Raw genomic sequence first — 17,147 nt, forward strand, 5'->3', positions numbered from 1 at the left:
TTTAGCAGGTGGGTTGGACTAGATGATCTCCAGAGGCCCCTTCCAACCCCAACCATTCTGTGACTCTTTGAAAGACTGTGTAGCTTTGCTTTTGAATCTGCATCTTCTTATGAATCATTACCAATTGCTTAACATTATGGCTGTCTGTACCATCCAACCATTTTAGTCAAGATGGCAAATGTATTGTCAAAAATGCAGTATTGTGATGTCACTCTAGGAAAGAGTTGACCTAGGAAATTTAAAAAAGCAGATTCCTCAAAAAAAAAGCAGATTCTTACAAACAGTCACTAATCAAAAGAACTGATTCCCATTGCCAAAACGTAAAAGATTGGGTCTGTCACCATCATCTGACTGTTTTAAGAAATGATGTTAGGTCTTAGCACATACAATACATTTTCTCTAAAAATGGGGTTTGAAGTTGATGTAAGATGGGAGATATCTATGGACTCAATCTCACAACCACTTCCTCTTGCTGATGGTTCAACTGCAGCCTGTGAATTTCAATGGCAGTAAGTACAGGGAGTAGCGTGAGCTCAAGAATGATTGCAAGTTTATCTTAATCTAAAATTAGCATTTCTGGGATGCCAGTGTTCCTAAAGGTATTGCAAGTATTCTTTCTGACATTAAAAATACAGTAAAACAGATAAAGGGAATGGATTTACTGTGTTTTTGATCTGTCCATCAAATCTTGAACATCAGTGTAATAACATCCCATACAACAAAATGAGCTGAAAAGACAATATATGCACCGAAGTCTGCAGTTGTGAGACTAAGGCATTTAGCCCCATCTGTTGTTATGCACTGAGTAAAATGGGAGAGGATTTCTAGCAATGCAGCAACACTGCACATAGATATATGATATTTAAAACAGTGCAGTTTGCTGAAGGAACAAAGTGGGTTTGTTATTGTCTCATTCTGAGGTCTGAAAGCTGAACTGAGAGATAGTAGTTTGGAAGAAAATATCATTTTCTGTGTTCTATACCCGAATTTTGAAACCACCTGCGAGTTTTTCTCATACTTTCTTTTTGAATTAAACTTTCAATTTATTTCTCCTGCACATCAGAAAATAGAACGGTCATCATATGTGGAACGGCAAGGTTTTCTACGAGACAGAGGGCCAACTATTGCATATATCAACCTGAGTAATGAATCCATTCAGCAAAAAGAATAAATAATAATCATAAATGACTAGCTGATTCAATAGACATTGAAGTTAACTCTGTTTGCTGTCAATAGTCAGTGGATCATGACTATGATCCTGAACATTTCCATTTCCAAATGCATGCTTTTACCTTGAATGAAATAACTTAGATTACATCTTACTAACAATCCATTATGTTATACAAATGTTTTTAACAGCTTTAGCAATTCATTTCATGTATGTGTACATATGTGTGGTATAATTTGAAATGCATTATATTGAAATTCCATCAATCTACTTTTTCTTTCCCATTTAATATTATATAAGTTTTGGTCTCATTTTTGAAAAAGTAATCAGAATTTTAAAACATCAAACTATTACTTCATGATATTGCATGTATAGATATTCCTCTACCATTTTTTGGTTCGATGTTTTTGTAAATGTTTTTGGTATTTTGTGATATATTGTAACAGCATTCTGTGAAAAAACAAACAAACAAACAAGCAAGCAAACAAACAAACAAACCAACCCAACTCCCTACTTCTGAAAATGTGTGATAACTGCAATTCTCCAGGGATGAAATATGTGCGTAGAAATACTTTTTTTATGAAATAGAGAAAGAAGTACCAAACATGTTCTGGTTTTTATTCAATACACATCCTTTCCTAGGAATGTTTAACATACACTTAAATCTCTTACAGATTATATTAGCTAACAGCTAAGAGATTTGGGGACTTTGGCACTGGAGATGGGTGAAAATCAGGAAAGCAGCATCAGGAGACTATGACTGTTCTCTCTCACCACACTGGCTTCTCTTAATGCCCCATCATGGTTAGAAAGTGTTCGCAGCTTTCAGCATTTCCCACTACAGCATACCATCATATCCATGAACATACTCGTGTTCCCTCTTTCAAAATAAGGTGAGGACGTGGTATGTCCAGCCACTGGGCATTGCACCAGAGCTCTGCTCTGACCTGGCAGGTTTTGCAGCCCCACTCAGTAAGTCCTACATATTCATTTGAGGAAAGGCAACAGCGTGGCTCACGATTAGGACAGCACTGTGTTTTCTACACCAAGGAGCTGGGCACTGCTTCTGTACTCATGAGGATGAAAAGAATGTCAAAAAGCTGCCCTGTAAGAAATAAACCCCTGGAAAAGGAGGAGTTAGCAGTGAAAGAATGACAGGATAAAGTAGTACAAGTGGGAATCGGGTGCAATGACTTGTGTAGGTAGGTTCCCACCTAATGTTTTATGAGGTTACCAGGACCCATCAGAGGAACTATAGCTTCATCGTCCAGTTTCCTCTTCATTCTGGCTATCACAGTATCACAGTATGTTTGGGATTGGAAGGGACCTCAAAAGATCATCTAGTGCAATCCCCCTGCTGGAGCAGGAACGCCTAGGTGAGGTTGCACAGGAACATGTCCAGGCGGGTTTTGAATGTCTCCAGAGAAGGAGACTCCACAACCTCCCTGGGCAGCCTGTTCCAGTGCTCTGTCACCCTCACTGAGAAGAAGTTTTTTTCTCAAATTTAAGTGGAACCTCTTGTGTTCCAGCTTGATCCCATTACCCCTTGTCCTATCATTGTTTGCCACCGAGAAGAGACTGGCTCCATCCTTGTGGCACTCACCCTTTATATATTTATAAACATTAATAAGGTCCCCCCTTAGTCTCCTCTTCTCCGAACTAAAGAGACCCAGCTCCCTCAGTCTTTCCTCATAAGGGAGGTGCTCCTCTCCCTTAATCATCTTTGTTGCCCTACGCTGGACCCTCTCCAGCAGTTCCCTGTCCTTCTTGAACTGAGGGGCCCAGAACTGGATACAATATGAATATTACTAATATGAACTACCATGTTCATGATTGCAAACTGCCAGTGAAAACTGAAGGAAGAGAGAGCAGAGCAGAGCAGAGCAGAGCAGAGCAGAGCAGAGCAGAGCAGAGCAGAGAAGAGAAGAGAAGAGAAGAGAAGAGAAGAGAAGAGAAGAGAAGAGAAGAGAAGAGAAGAGAAGAGAAGAGAAGGAGAAAAAACTATGATTTATAGAGAATAAACCAGGTTCACCCATTTGCTGGTTTTGGTCATTAACAGTGGCATAATTGTGCATAATCACTGTCCTATTCCTAGTATACATTGCTAGAGGCTGACTAAACTTTGCATCTGCATAGAAATTAAGATGCAAATATGAGTTGTGTTCATTGGTATGACTAGTGTAAAGTAAACAAAGGGTATTTCTTTTGTATATTTAAGGTTGAGAAACCTATTTTGTGAACAGCATGCTATCAGTGAAGACTTCACAGTTATTAAGTAACTGCAAAAGGACATGGTCAGCTCAATTATGGGAAAGGAAAAAGCCATATATAAAGAGCACAGCAGTGTTGGGATACTAATAGGTACTTGTGGTTGTCCCCATCTGGGAAAACTGCAATAATTCTCCCTGTATCTTCCCATGTTTTATAACAAAACAAAAAGTGTGTGTAAGGGGAAAAGGGCTGAATGCCAAGCAGCAATTTTAGGATAAAGAATATAGAAAAGTCAGAGCAAAATGGATGATTTAATTTCTCATCATTATTCTACTGAAGAATTAAATTTGCAAGGTCATGTTGCGGCTTATTCAGTCGGAGGCATATCAGTGAAGGTAACTGGATTCAGATGAGTTCCCATCCAAGAGATATTTAAAGCAGCAACTGTTCTCTAAATATATGTACAAAACAGCGTTGTCTAGACTCGTATTGCATATTAAATCAAAGCTTGGCTTCCTGGAGTTGAAGGACTTTATTTTAGGCTCTTGACAAAAAACAGACCCAAGTTCTAAGATCCACATTCCCAGATTTACTTTGAGATAACACTGTGTTTCATTTGCAATGGCGTCCATGTACTTTATTCCTTTGTTTCTTTTTAAACTTTTCTACCAATACCTGTAACAGCAGAGGAATGCTTTATATTATTCCAATGCCTCACTAATACATGGTCATGGTAGAGGAGACATTAAAAATACTGATTACCTGTAACCAGACCTATGCATTCACTGAATATATTAGATGAGTACTTTCTCTAATTCATTTATTTAATATATAGCTGTATTTCAGATGTGTTTGCAAATGAATGTGGGAAGGAACATTCAGAACATAAGAGAAAGGAAAAAGAGAAATGAAATTATTGTAGAAAAAATCTTATACTATAATTTTTGAAAAATCCATTCTCTAAATTATTTCAGGTGCTAATCAAATTTTCCTATTAACATTCACCTTTTTATTTTATTTTATTTTATTTTATTTTATTTTATTTTATTTTATTTTATTTTATTTTAGATTTTCTTGACCCCCTCACTGAATTGTAGAGAAAGATATCATTTTAGATCTTTTGAACTACTTGAGAAATGTCTGTCAGTTTTGATTGAATTTGTTAAGAACAGCTTACAGCCTTATCCAACTGCAATAGGTAAAAATGATATCTCAGGTTTTTCTTTTAGCCAAATGCCTAATTTTCCTTCAAAAATCTATCCAGAACTGCTGGTAGAAGAGCAGCCTAGGCACTAACAATATGTAGGGAATACCCAGATTCTTATCTTCTGCACGGGGAGAAGCGTCTCAAAACCTGAAACAGGTAGGAGGGGAGGTATCCACCAATTTTATTTTTCTGTAACATCTCCTATTACACCCTTATATGGTAAAGGCAATGTACAGTTTTGGGATAGTTTGTGAAAAATAATATACAAATAGACATGGCAGGAAAAATGTGGTTACTTCTGTAATGGGGCAGAAAAAATCCCACCTTTTATCACCTAACACAGCTGTGATTCAGCAACCCAAATGTTCATAAACCTCAGGACGTATTATTTCAGAAGCATCTGGGAAAGAACTGCAGCCTTGAGCACAAACTCTTTCCCATCCCATAAGCTTTAAGAGCTTTTAAAAATTTTATTTAGGAGAGGCAGACTTCTACTCTGTCCCCCACATAACTCCCTTCCCCCCAAACCTGTGTCACTACATCACTGTGCAGAAATAGCTTGCTGCTTCTGGAAAGCGGTGTTTGATCAAACAGACAATTTGAAATATTTACAGAAGACATTGGGCACTACAACCAGTTTTTCAAATCCCATGTTGATTCATGAACCCATCATATCAGAGTTCCCTGCCCTTTCACTGAAACCCACTCCTTAAATCCTGTGTGCCTTAATTCTGAGGATCCTTTGTGGCTCAGCTGGTCTATGTGTGCACTGTATTTCCTTTACTGCAACTCTACATTATAATTTCTTCAGGACAGGGCCTCAGTCCTTTGCTGTATGTCTCCTTTGTATGTTATAGCACATGTGAATTAAAAAGTGTAAGAAGCAGACCAGACAAAATTAAGTCCATGTGAAACCCATAGACCATTGGAGTAGCTTATTATAGGCCAGCCTAGTACCCAAAAATGCAATTTTAATACTAAAGCTTAAACACCATCTTGGTACCGTTTTTACGAACTGGACCCTTTTTTCTAAAAATACCACTTTTAGAAAATCAAGAGAAAACAGATAAGGAAAGAGCAATACTCCTTTGACACATGAAACAGAATGATTCCGCTTCTTCAGACACCACATGTATTGTGAAATTTAGCTTGCAAATGATGAGATGTCAGTTTTATAAGATTACTTTGTGTAAATATTTTAATCTTAAAAACGTTGTACCCATTTGGTCTCCCATATACAGCAATCTGGCTTTTTACTTATTTTAAAGAAAAATGAAAACATTGAAGTGGGATTATAACAGCTTTTTAAATTTTTTTTCTGTATTCTAAATTATGCTTATTCACCCATACATTCCCTCTCTGAGTATTCATTTAGAAGGAAGGTTCTGCAATAGTCACATTTAATTTATCAGGGTGCAATAATTTGTGTTTCCCAATCATCTTGCAGACTTTGGTTCATTATACTATTGTTTCACATGAGTAAGTTAGCAAAGTTTGGATTGATTGACTCTAATTAACTAAAACTGGTTCCAGGCTGTGCATCTATTGTCATGGTAGCTAGCCACAAAGCCCCAAACTGTTCAGTAATGGCAATATAACATATTATCGATATGAAAACTCCAGCAAATGTTTAATGTTGGGCTTGTCAGCAAATGAAAAAAGCAATAGTGGAGGAGGGAGAAAGGGACATTAGGACAAGCATGCCTCAGAAGGCTTGGGGAAAATGCAGCCTTCCAGAGCTGCTGGTGCCGTGATCTTTTCACTTATTGTCATCTGGGCCTCCAACATGGAAAGAAATTCAAGGCGAGCTGGAGATGTGCGCACTGTTCTGTACAAGAAAAATACACTTTTTTTTTGTTTAAAAATAGACACGAAACCCTACACCAAGCTAAGACCTTCTGGAATCATGTATATGGACTTAACCTTCCATATATTATAAAGGCAAAAGTATTTTTCCTTGGTTTTGTTAGTTCACTTGCATGATGTCTGAATCTATTTTCTGCTTCCTGCCATCAAGAGAATCTAACCACTATTAAATACATTCTCTTACATGTGATGCTGGAGAAACAGATGAACCTAAAGCTTAGGTTAACAAACAAATATTCCATCTACTGACTTTGTTCTTTAGAGTCTTTCTGAACCTAAGTAAAAGCAATGAGGGCCTCAGAGGATGAGCTGCTTCTGCTGGCAGTGGTGTGCAGCACCTTAGACCGTCCAGAATGTGCAAGTCTGAAAGTGTAAAAGCTTTATACCATAGGCTGTCTGCTCTCCAGAGATGCATCACCTGAAATATCAGCCTCTGTATATCGGTATATGCAAAATTGCAGTTAGAAAAACACACACTGAAGTGACAATGTCAAGCACAAAAGCTCAGAAATGCAGGACTGGTTTCCTCTGCTTGACCTAGCTGTGTGACTGCATTGCTGCAGCCTCCAATGTCTTGTTTGGGAGATATTTCTAAGATCCATGGCAGGCAATGTTTTCAGGTCCCAAGAAGCAATATTTAGTCCTTACTGTGCAACACGGGGCTGTCTTGCCTAGAATCACCATGATCCAAGTGACATGCATTTCTAATTTTCCTGTGTCCTGGAACTGCAAGACGTGCCATAACTCCACTTGTCATTGTGGGGAGTGCAGTCTTGCTTTTACAGATGTTCTTCGTCCCAACCTCACACTATTTGCAGCCCCTGCAGCCTGAACAGAGACAGTTTCACCCCATGGTATCTGGCTGCCCTGGGGGCTGTGCAGGGAGGCCACCCCATCACCTGACGGGGGACAGCCCAGAGCCCCAGCCCCAGCTCCTTGGGGGCTGACCCCCCCTGCACAGGCAGTCTGACTTCCTCTTCTCTCCAGTCTTTCCTTAGGCAAATATCTTCTGCCTTCCTTTCGTAAAATATGGTAAAATACTGGCACAGGTTGCCCAGAGAGGTGGTAGATGCCCCATCCCTGGAAACACTCAAGGTCAGGCTGGACAGGGCTCTGAGCAACCTGGTCTAGTTGAAGATGTCCCTGCTCATTGCAGGGGGTTAGACTAGATAACCTTTGAAGGTCCCTTCCAACCCAAACTATTCTATGATTTGCCAAAATAAGGACTTGGATTTTTATGGTATGACCGGTCTCAACCTTTAACACATATATGCACTAAGGCGAGCAACACCTGTAGTTTCTCCAAAGTGGCACAACTCGTCACAGGCTGTTTCCAAGAAGCTCTTTGTAGTTTCATTTCTTCCCCAGTCTGGACGGAGGGATTGAGAGCAAGGCTGGCAGGTAGGAGCCACAGGGGGCCCTTCGGTCCCGGCGGGTGCACGCACGCAGCTCCCATCGACTTCAGTGCAATTTACGTCCCTGGGAGTGATGGAATTGGGTCCCGGAGCCTGGTGCCGGCCTCGCTCTGACTCGCTGTGCGCCTCCGGGCAAGTCGTTTAACACCAGGCTGTGATACCTCTCATTGCACTACACATTACACCAAAAAGGGTCTCGCGGAAGTCAATGGAGCTACTTGTGGAGCGCTTGTACTTAGTAAGTGTGTCACAATCTGGCCTTCACTTAAGCTTCCCCTTTTATAGGAAATTACAGACTCATTTCCAAGGTTGTGGGGCTTAATTAGTTTATGTTTGCAAAACACATCTTATTGCTGGTGAAAGGGAATAACCATTATTACGATGATGATGTGTTCAGTGCATGGCAAGGTCTTGGGTCTGTCTAGGCATTGCTTCATTTATTCTGTATAAAATTAAAAGAAAAAAAAAGTCCTTCCTTTGCAATAATTTGAAAACCTGTTTCTATGAATGGTGCACTCATTCTTTTGTTAGAAGCGTTAACAGGAACAAAAAACCCCACCAAATATTCTTGGGCAAAGAGCCCCCAAGACCGAGCCCAGGACACAAACCCAGTGGCCACTGCAGGGGAATGGGGGCTGATCAGCCATAGCAAATCTGTGATACAAGTGCAGTTCTGCTCGACTTGGGTGACACTTTCCCAAACATAGACACCATTCCCTTTCTCAGTCTCAGGGTATATTCCTTTTTTAACCCTAACATGGATCATACCTTTAAAGCTTGGCATTAGCAAACAGTTTGTTTTTTCATCAGCTGTAATCGTGGTTTTTTTTGAATTCTGTTTTTTGTTGGGGTTTTTTGTTTTTTTAATCCAAGTATGGTTCTCATGGTGTAGCAAATGACATTAGGCTTTTGTAAATTCTTGCAGAATATAACAGATCATTGGTTTTATAACACAGTCACTGCTTTTGCATTCTGATGAGATTATTAGTAGCAGCCTAGAATACAACATCCCTGCATACTGTTAGTTAAAAAAAATAAAAGTTTACTAAATGGTCTCTTGTCAACTGTATCTGAAAATCATTATAGTTTCTCTGGTTTCCTTTACATGGAGGGCTTCTCCTGTGAGCTGGTGGGTTACATCAGTATGAAGTTATAGAATTATTGTAGAGATGCTGTTTATTTCTCTATAGCTCTGTTTGTTTTTCTACAGAAAAACAGATTTTTAAGTATTTATAAATTGATTGTAAAAATTGTTCGCATGCCCAAGACATGCAATATGGTATCTGAGCTCAGTAAATATATTTTTCCTTTCATATTTTAACTGCAAATACATTAGACAATTTTATCTCATGTCAAAGCAAATACAAATCAAGCCATTTTCTGATCTTTTCACACATCCTGTCTTGCAGCCCTAAGGCAGTTTCATTTGCCAATGAAGACATGAACCATCTGATCTTTTCAGGCCAAATTCCCTCTCTTCCACCCTGCATTGCAGCTCTGCGTTGTACGTCTGCCATGTGCCTCCCCCTGATTGTGAGCTGATGACCCACATGCAGCACCAACCCAGGGCCACACTTCTGACGCTGCTTATCGGGCAGAGTGGAAGGGAGAATTTTAGCTCAAATATATTTTAGAAGGCTAAAAATGCTGGAATTAAAAGCTAGCTACTGACATGCAGCATATACTGTGGTTCCATCCTGTTATTAACATACATCTGTATTAACACCATGACAGTCCACCCTACAAATTGATACAATACCAAATAAAGAACCTGCACTTTGCACTGTAATGACTCTACAGGAGCCATTACATCTGATACTGTCAATATTATACATTTTTTTAAAATGTATGAATGCATATTTAACTGAGAGATCTGATCTGCTCCAGCAGTTCTGGTCTATCAGAAACATAATATTCATTTTAAAAACCTGCTTGCATACATTTTACATTTTTACCTCAGAAGCCTAACACAAGGTCACATATACACATTTTATTTTTTGTGCCTATCCCTGACTTGTTTGTTTCAAAACAAAACAAAAATAAGTGAGGAAGCTGTTAAATCCTGTCTCTGTTGCCTTCTCACACCAACACCAGCTCTCCCATCCCCTTTGCACCTCCCTCCAGCAGCTTTTGCTCCATGTCCCCAGCACAGCCTGGGGACACGTTTGCTTTTTGTGCAGCTCTAAGGAGTGACCAACCCGAATTTCAGCAGAAGGAGCATCGCCAGGTCTCTGCTGATTTACACCACTGCAGCTCATGGCCATGCAACCAGCCACACATGGGTAAGCGACATGCACCTACATACACGTGCACAGAAAGTGGGGGTGTGGGATGCCACTGGCACCCACAGATTGCCTGAGCTGTGTGGGAGAGGGAAACGCAGCTGTAAAATCCTGGCAGATGCATTTCTTTCCCAAATGACATCATGCCCCACAGTTTCGCAGACAGAGCAAACAGCGCCATTGCCACCTCCCTGTCAGGTACGTTGGGGTGGGAGCATCTGATCTGGCGAGCTGATTTTGGGATGGCATGGACACCATGACCCCAGACCAGGATCCAGACTTGAGCACAAGGCCGCATCACAACGCATCACAACGGAATCAGATATGCTTAGTTGTGTCTATATTTGTGGGTCTTTTATCAGACATCATACGGAGAGGTGCATGTGCACATTAAAGGGCATGTGGAGGCAACATGTGTACTAGGGGCAAAGGAGGCTGGTATAAGGCATGTCAGCTCTTTGAGCACAAACAAGTGCATATTTCAGAACTAGCTAGCAATAGCAGCTGTAACTGTTTCAGAAACTGTGGGTAAATTTGGATTTCAGAGAAGTAATGAGTAGGGGATTTTGGAGGCAGTTTTGAGTGGAGGTGCAGTTTTTTGTACCCTGTGCTTCCTTTGCTTCCTGGGTGAGAGAACCTGGGTGTGGGTGCACATGCTATTGTGGTATGTCCTACATTAATACTGTATTGAAAAAGCTACTAATCCTCAGAGCTGTGTGAGACCAAAAAGCTACTGTCCTTCACTGACAGAGCTTCAATCCAGAGATGGCCACCACTTTAATCAAATGAACAATTTCGGACAGCATAGAAGAAAAATGTTTTACAAACAGTCCCTAATCTTACAGCTATCTCCCATGCTCTTATCAGAAGAGAAATTCAGTGTGCAAGTATTATTAAAGAAGAAATGTATGAAATAATGAGGAATCATTTCTGTCAAATGGATATAAGATGCTAATTGGTGATGTGCTGAATCCCAGAGATGCTTGACATTCAAAAAGTGAGTGAAGTACGGCAGAGCATTTGTATAGGCCATCTGGAGATGTACACCATACTCTACACTTGATGAGAAAGTGGCATTAAACTGAAATTTCTGATTCCAAGACCTAAATATGCATCACTCCAGGCTTCAAATTTCATAGATTGCTGGGAAGATCACAGATAAACAGCAATCTGGCACATCTCCGACCAGAGGGAGAGAAACACTTTGCGCTCCATTCCTTACAAAATTATTAATTATTTGAAGAACTTCCATACACTTAAGAAGCAAAACATTCTGAGCTCACATTCCCATTTACTCACAGTTCTGTCTCCTGGAATAATTTGAATGTTGAATCTCTGTGCAGACAGGAATATCCAAAATACCGTGTCAGCAAACTGTGGCACCATTACAGAGGAACAGCATGCAAAACACAGCCAGAAACATCATACAAACCTGCATGGTCATGCCCTCAGTTCTTTCATGACATCAGGATTTCTCTGGTAAGAGAGTGAAAACATTGTAAAAGCAGGTAGTAGCAGTAGCTGTTCAACATCCCCTTTATCTAGTTTCCAGAAATCTGTAACTTATGTCACCAAACAATTTTTGTTCTTGCTAAAAGTTGCTCTTACACAGTACTTATACAGCATATTAAACTTTAAGATTATCCAGACAGTAGTGTCGAAGACATTACATTGCAAATATACACTGCTACAGTCTTCATACATTGCCATCAATTCTTTGCAGTCCTGTCAGCCCTACAGGCTACATATGCCCTGAATCCACTATGTCAGATGCTGTACTAATACAGAGCTACAAGTGAATCACAGCCCAGATAGTCTGCAAGCTACAAGAGGGGGCAGCTCGTGGCTGGAGGGTGCATAGTGGGGGACTTTCAGATAGATACAAGGCAGAGCTCTCAGCATAGCAGCTGTAGAATTGGCACCAATTTTTTTAAGTACCTGGAGGAGGTTGGGGAGAACACACACACTCCGAAAGTAAACAAGGAAGTGAATCTGCTGATGTTTGTATACCCCTCTTCCCAAGTTCAAAGAAGAACAATGGAGAAAGCAAGGATGCACTTGCTTGGATGTAGCAGCTGGGTGAGTGGGGGCTCCTTGCATGGGCCAGGGAACAGTCAACACCTCACCAGGGCCAAGAGCATGCAGGACATTGTAGGTTGGTTTGGAAGGCAGAGATTTTGATAAAATGGTATGGATAAAGGTTTAGATATGGCACTGGCACATGTAAAAAGAGCAAGGTCAAAGCTGAACCCAGAGCACAGTGACCAACAGGATGATGACTGTGTAGACAAAAAAAAAAAAAAAAAAAGAAAAGATGTCACCCCAGGCTTGAACTGGTGGCTATTTACCCTTAAGGAGATAGCAGAAAACAGACAGCATGAAGGATCTGCCATAAAAATCTGTGCAGGACTGGAAGACAAATTTGTCTGGCCAGGAGAGATGAACAAGAGATCATCTGAAGGAGGGAAGAGGCAGGGAACAAGAACAACCCTTGATGGTAAAAGAAGAACATTTAGATGATACCTGAAAGAACAAGTGAGAGAGCAAAACCAAAGGAGGGGGCAATGGAAGCAGAAAAGCTGCAGGAGATTTCAGGAAACTGCAGTTAAAACTGCTGCCATTGATGGCCCCAGAACATGGGCTTGTCAGCTGGTCAGAACACTTTTCTCTCCTAACCACCAGAAGACTTTTATGCTGTCTGGGAAATATTGAGGGCTTTTACCCCTCGTGCACATCTGCTACCTTCACTGTGCCATCAGGCCATGACGATTCATGAGGATGAGGTGTGGGGTGATAGAACAAAGGAGGGGGAAAAGAACTGACCTTAAGCAGCTTAATCAAGTTATATTTTCTCTCAGCTGCTGTAACTATAAGCAAAGGAGTACAAATGTCAGTAAAACTAGATTCCGCAAGGAAATAGTATCCAATACAAACACAGAGCAGACCAAATGTGCTGTTTGCAGGTTTGTCTGGAGCTGCTCGGATGTGTCCCTGCTTAGTCAACTACCCTTTTGATGTCCCCTCTCATTGTCTTGCAAACTCCCTGAACAAGGTTCGTATCTTAAATGCATTCTGCAAACTGTCTTGTAAAATGGCTTTGTATAAGACAGAGATACAGAAAAAAAAATAATTGCACCATCTGCACTGATTCCTAGAAACAGATATCCAGGAGTCCAGCAAAAACTCCTAAATAAACAAATGAAAAACATGGCATGAGACCTTTGCTACTCCATACAGATCCTCAGAAGCAATGAATGCAGAAAGGACAAAGTATATTTCCTTTCTTATAGCATAGTTGAAGGTCTGGGATAAAGTGCTTAGAGCTTTTCACTAGTGCTGGTTGTAGGTACGTTGGAGTTCTCTACCTCACAGGCTAGAAGTGCCTTTTCTGGTAAAAGCCTCTGGAAAATATCTGCATAAATAGTAGGTGAATACTACAACAGAAGCAAAAGGCTGCCCAGCCCCTCCCATTCTACTTGTAAGAAAGGCTTATTCACAGGTACCCTTCCATTTGGACTCATATTTGTATGAAAGCCAAGGAGAAAGAAAAGGTGAGGCCATTCTAGATTTGTGTAAAGACCATGTGTGACAAAGGTGAGTAAATGTAACTGAAGTGCAAATGGCCTGCACCCTTGTGGCATCAGGGATCAACTCCTTAGCACTGCTGGGCAACTCATTCACCTGCCACACTGCCCACTGGGGTCAACAGGCAGAGACACTCCAGAGTGCAGTGGCAGGAAGCTGCTCCTCTTCTTCATGTGACTGATCTGCATCATTTCATGGACATTGATTCTCTATGGTTCATCTGCCTTGTAGCATGTCACTGGGGAGCAATGGAGACTCTGGTGCTATCCATATGTTAATGATGACCAGTTCCTACTCTGCTACATCAAGGTCTAATCCTCTTCTATCCACTGATGCCGAGCAAATCAGAGGAGCATTTCTGAGAAAGGTGAATTCAGGTAAGAATTAACTATGCTGCACAGCAAAGCAACAGTTTCCAAGGGGCTTGTCATGCTGCATTTTATGAGGCTGCTACCAGTAGCATGCAAGGGATGTGTCTCCAAGTTATACTCAGTTCCTTATCAATCCTAAGCATCCAGGCGGTCCAAGATTTCCAGACAACTGGGCCATGCTGCTCTAGTCAGACCCACAGCAATGACTGATGCAGGCTGAAATATCCCACCGTGGCCCACAACCTAAGCATCATGCAGAATCCCTCCTGTTGAGCAGGGTCTGCCATCAAGGCTATTCTGGGTGGTTTCAAATCAGTTGGACCTTTCTGCTTGAAAATATTTCCATGGTTTGAAGTGGCATAGTATCCACAGTTAACTTTTTGTCTTGCCTTTACCACCAACCTCCATTTGCACTGTCTGTGTCTCTTGGTGGTATGAAGCATGGAGCTGGCAGTGCTTGGAGACAGTATTCTTGGCAAAAGGTCTGTCATTCTGGCAGCGGTATTGCTGTGGTGATAATGATTCAAAGAACTGAGCAGGTCAAGATCAAGTAGATATTAGACCAGCTGATATGTTCAGAGTAAATAGTCTCCAAGATAAAGAAGTCATTCTTCAGCTCATTCTCAGTAGCTTTTCCTGGGACAAAATATGGTGCCAAGCAGCTTCTCATGCAGCCTCTGGCATGTTGTCAGGAATCATTGTCGAAAGACTGAGAGATGTTTCACTTCAAATTGTTATGGTGTTTGTTTATCCTCAAGATGCAGTTTCACATCTGGTTCCAAAGTATTTGGAACTGCATCCCACCCACCATGATATAAATCACTGAACCAGCACAAGCTCATTTGGTTGCTTCAGATTTGTTCCAAAATATTGAAGGCAGTTCAACATAATCTAGATCCTGATGGGTCAGGTGCTTACATACAGCTCAGACATTGTCTGTCCTTCTGCAGAACCCTTGCTTTAGCTGGTATAAACACTGTGTTGTGCTTTCAGACCAGGTCTACAGAAATGCAGCTGTGTGCTTTGCTTTACATCTGACCTTTACAGTTTAGGGATCTGCTCCTAAACTGTTTCAGGGTTAATTAATATAGAATTGTGGTCTGGCAGCAAGAACACCACACTAATAGCAGCACGTCCGATGGAAGAGCTCCAGAGATCACCTTGTTTGCTTCTCTGTCACAAGACTGAGGAGTGAAACCAGAAAAGAAAAAAAAAAAAAAAAGGAAATTTTACCTAATTTCTTCTTTAAAATTCCACAGTGGTGGCTGCTCCATAATTTCTCTGAACAATTTGTGTCTGTCTGTCACTACTCTTTTTTTTCCAGAAAGGTTTTCCCAATGTCTAAATGTAGTCTTTGTTAATATCTATTGAATTTATCACTTCCTGTCCCACCAATTAGGCTATACTCTTAATATTAGGCTTTGATTATTTATTGTTAACACAGATTTCAACGGATTTATAGAGTTATCCGACACAGTATTTGTGAACAACTTTCAACTGGGTAATTAATCATTGCATCTGTTTTCTGTTATTGTGATTCCAATTCTGCATGTGTATATGTGATTGATTTTTAGGCACAAAACGGTTCCATTAAAGACAAGGACACTTGTGGATTTACAGCTGAGCACATACTTGTAGGTTTGCAGAGTCAGGATTATGGTAGTAAACACATTGTTGTATAAAATCCTCTAATTTCAGTTCTGGACTTCAGTTATCTCAGGTCATAGGTAGTCCTTCAAACCAGAAGTGCTGAAAAGTCATAACTGACATTCAGTAACTTTAAAAGTCAGTAACTGGTTTATGGCTACACCAAAATGATCATGGGACTGATACAGTCACAGACAAAAGGTGGTTTGACAGACCGAATCATCAGTAGAAGGACAGTATATGTAAGAATAATTCATGAAGCATTTGCACCTTAAAATATTTTTATAAATATTATCTAGTAGAGGTACTCAATATTCCTCCATAATAATTGCAGATGACATTCAAAATTTTGGAAAATAAATATGTAATTAAAGACTGATTTAAGTAAGACACAGATAATATTAGGTTATGACCTCAATTTAACACTTCAAAGTGACTGACTTCAGGAAATGACTTTGAAATATGTGTTATTTTGCCCATCCCATGGGTTTTGATTAAAAAGTATTCAGACTATTTAGGATTGTTGCTAAGAGAAATTATTAAAAAGCATTTTCTTGTGATTTGAATGAAGGATACAATTCTATAATAAAATTGCACCAACTGAACTGCCTATTCATTATGCTTTTTAAAAATCTGATTATAAATTTTGAACTTCCTGAGAATCCTAGACTCTTCATGCTAATTAAATTTGCCCCGTAAATATTTTGTAACAGATGCTACAAATAGTTGCAATGTCAGACAAGATGCAGATCCCTTGCTCCCAGCATAAGGATTTAAGAGTTAAACACCACAGGGAAAAATAAAATCCTGGAGAATAGAAGGGATGCAACTGCAAGCAACCCTGATTATCCTTGGAGTGGGTTCAGTGACTCCTCAGAAAATGCACACCCTTGGACTGCAAAATTGCTGGAAAGGCCAAAGAACAGTCAGTCCAAAGACTGACTTATTCAGGGCTTGGCAGGTAACTCAGAGGTTGGACACATTGGAGGTGTCTGCCAGCACGCACAAGAGAAGCTGCAAGAACTTGTGTTTCTGCTGCTTTTCACTTCTCCTGCTTTTAAATGCAAGTTGAGCCCTTGCCAACAAGGAGAGACAACGTCACCGTATGCAGCAGGGAGCCAAGTCTCTCCTAACCCTCCCAGTGAAGAACTTGGGAAGGGAGAGCACATAGTCAGCGTTGTTTTCTCCATGTTAAGGACAGGCAGCTGCAGGGGCTCTTTCACTGGGGAGCTGCCTCACTCTCCATGACCTCAGCTCCCAGCCAAAGGCACCAGGCAAAAGACAAGGTGCATTTTCCTGAGTTTTAAGATGCATGCTTGTCTGTGCATTGAGATGTGTGTGCCTGTGCTTTTTGCGAGCTCCAGAGAGCATGTGGACAGCCTATGCTTTTTGTCT

The sequence above is a fragment of the Nesoenas mayeri genome, assembly GCF_963082525.1.
Source record: "Nesoenas mayeri genome assembly, chromosome: 2".
Classification (NCBI taxonomy): Eukaryota; Metazoa; Chordata; class Aves; order Columbiformes; family Columbidae; genus Nesoenas; species Nesoenas mayeri.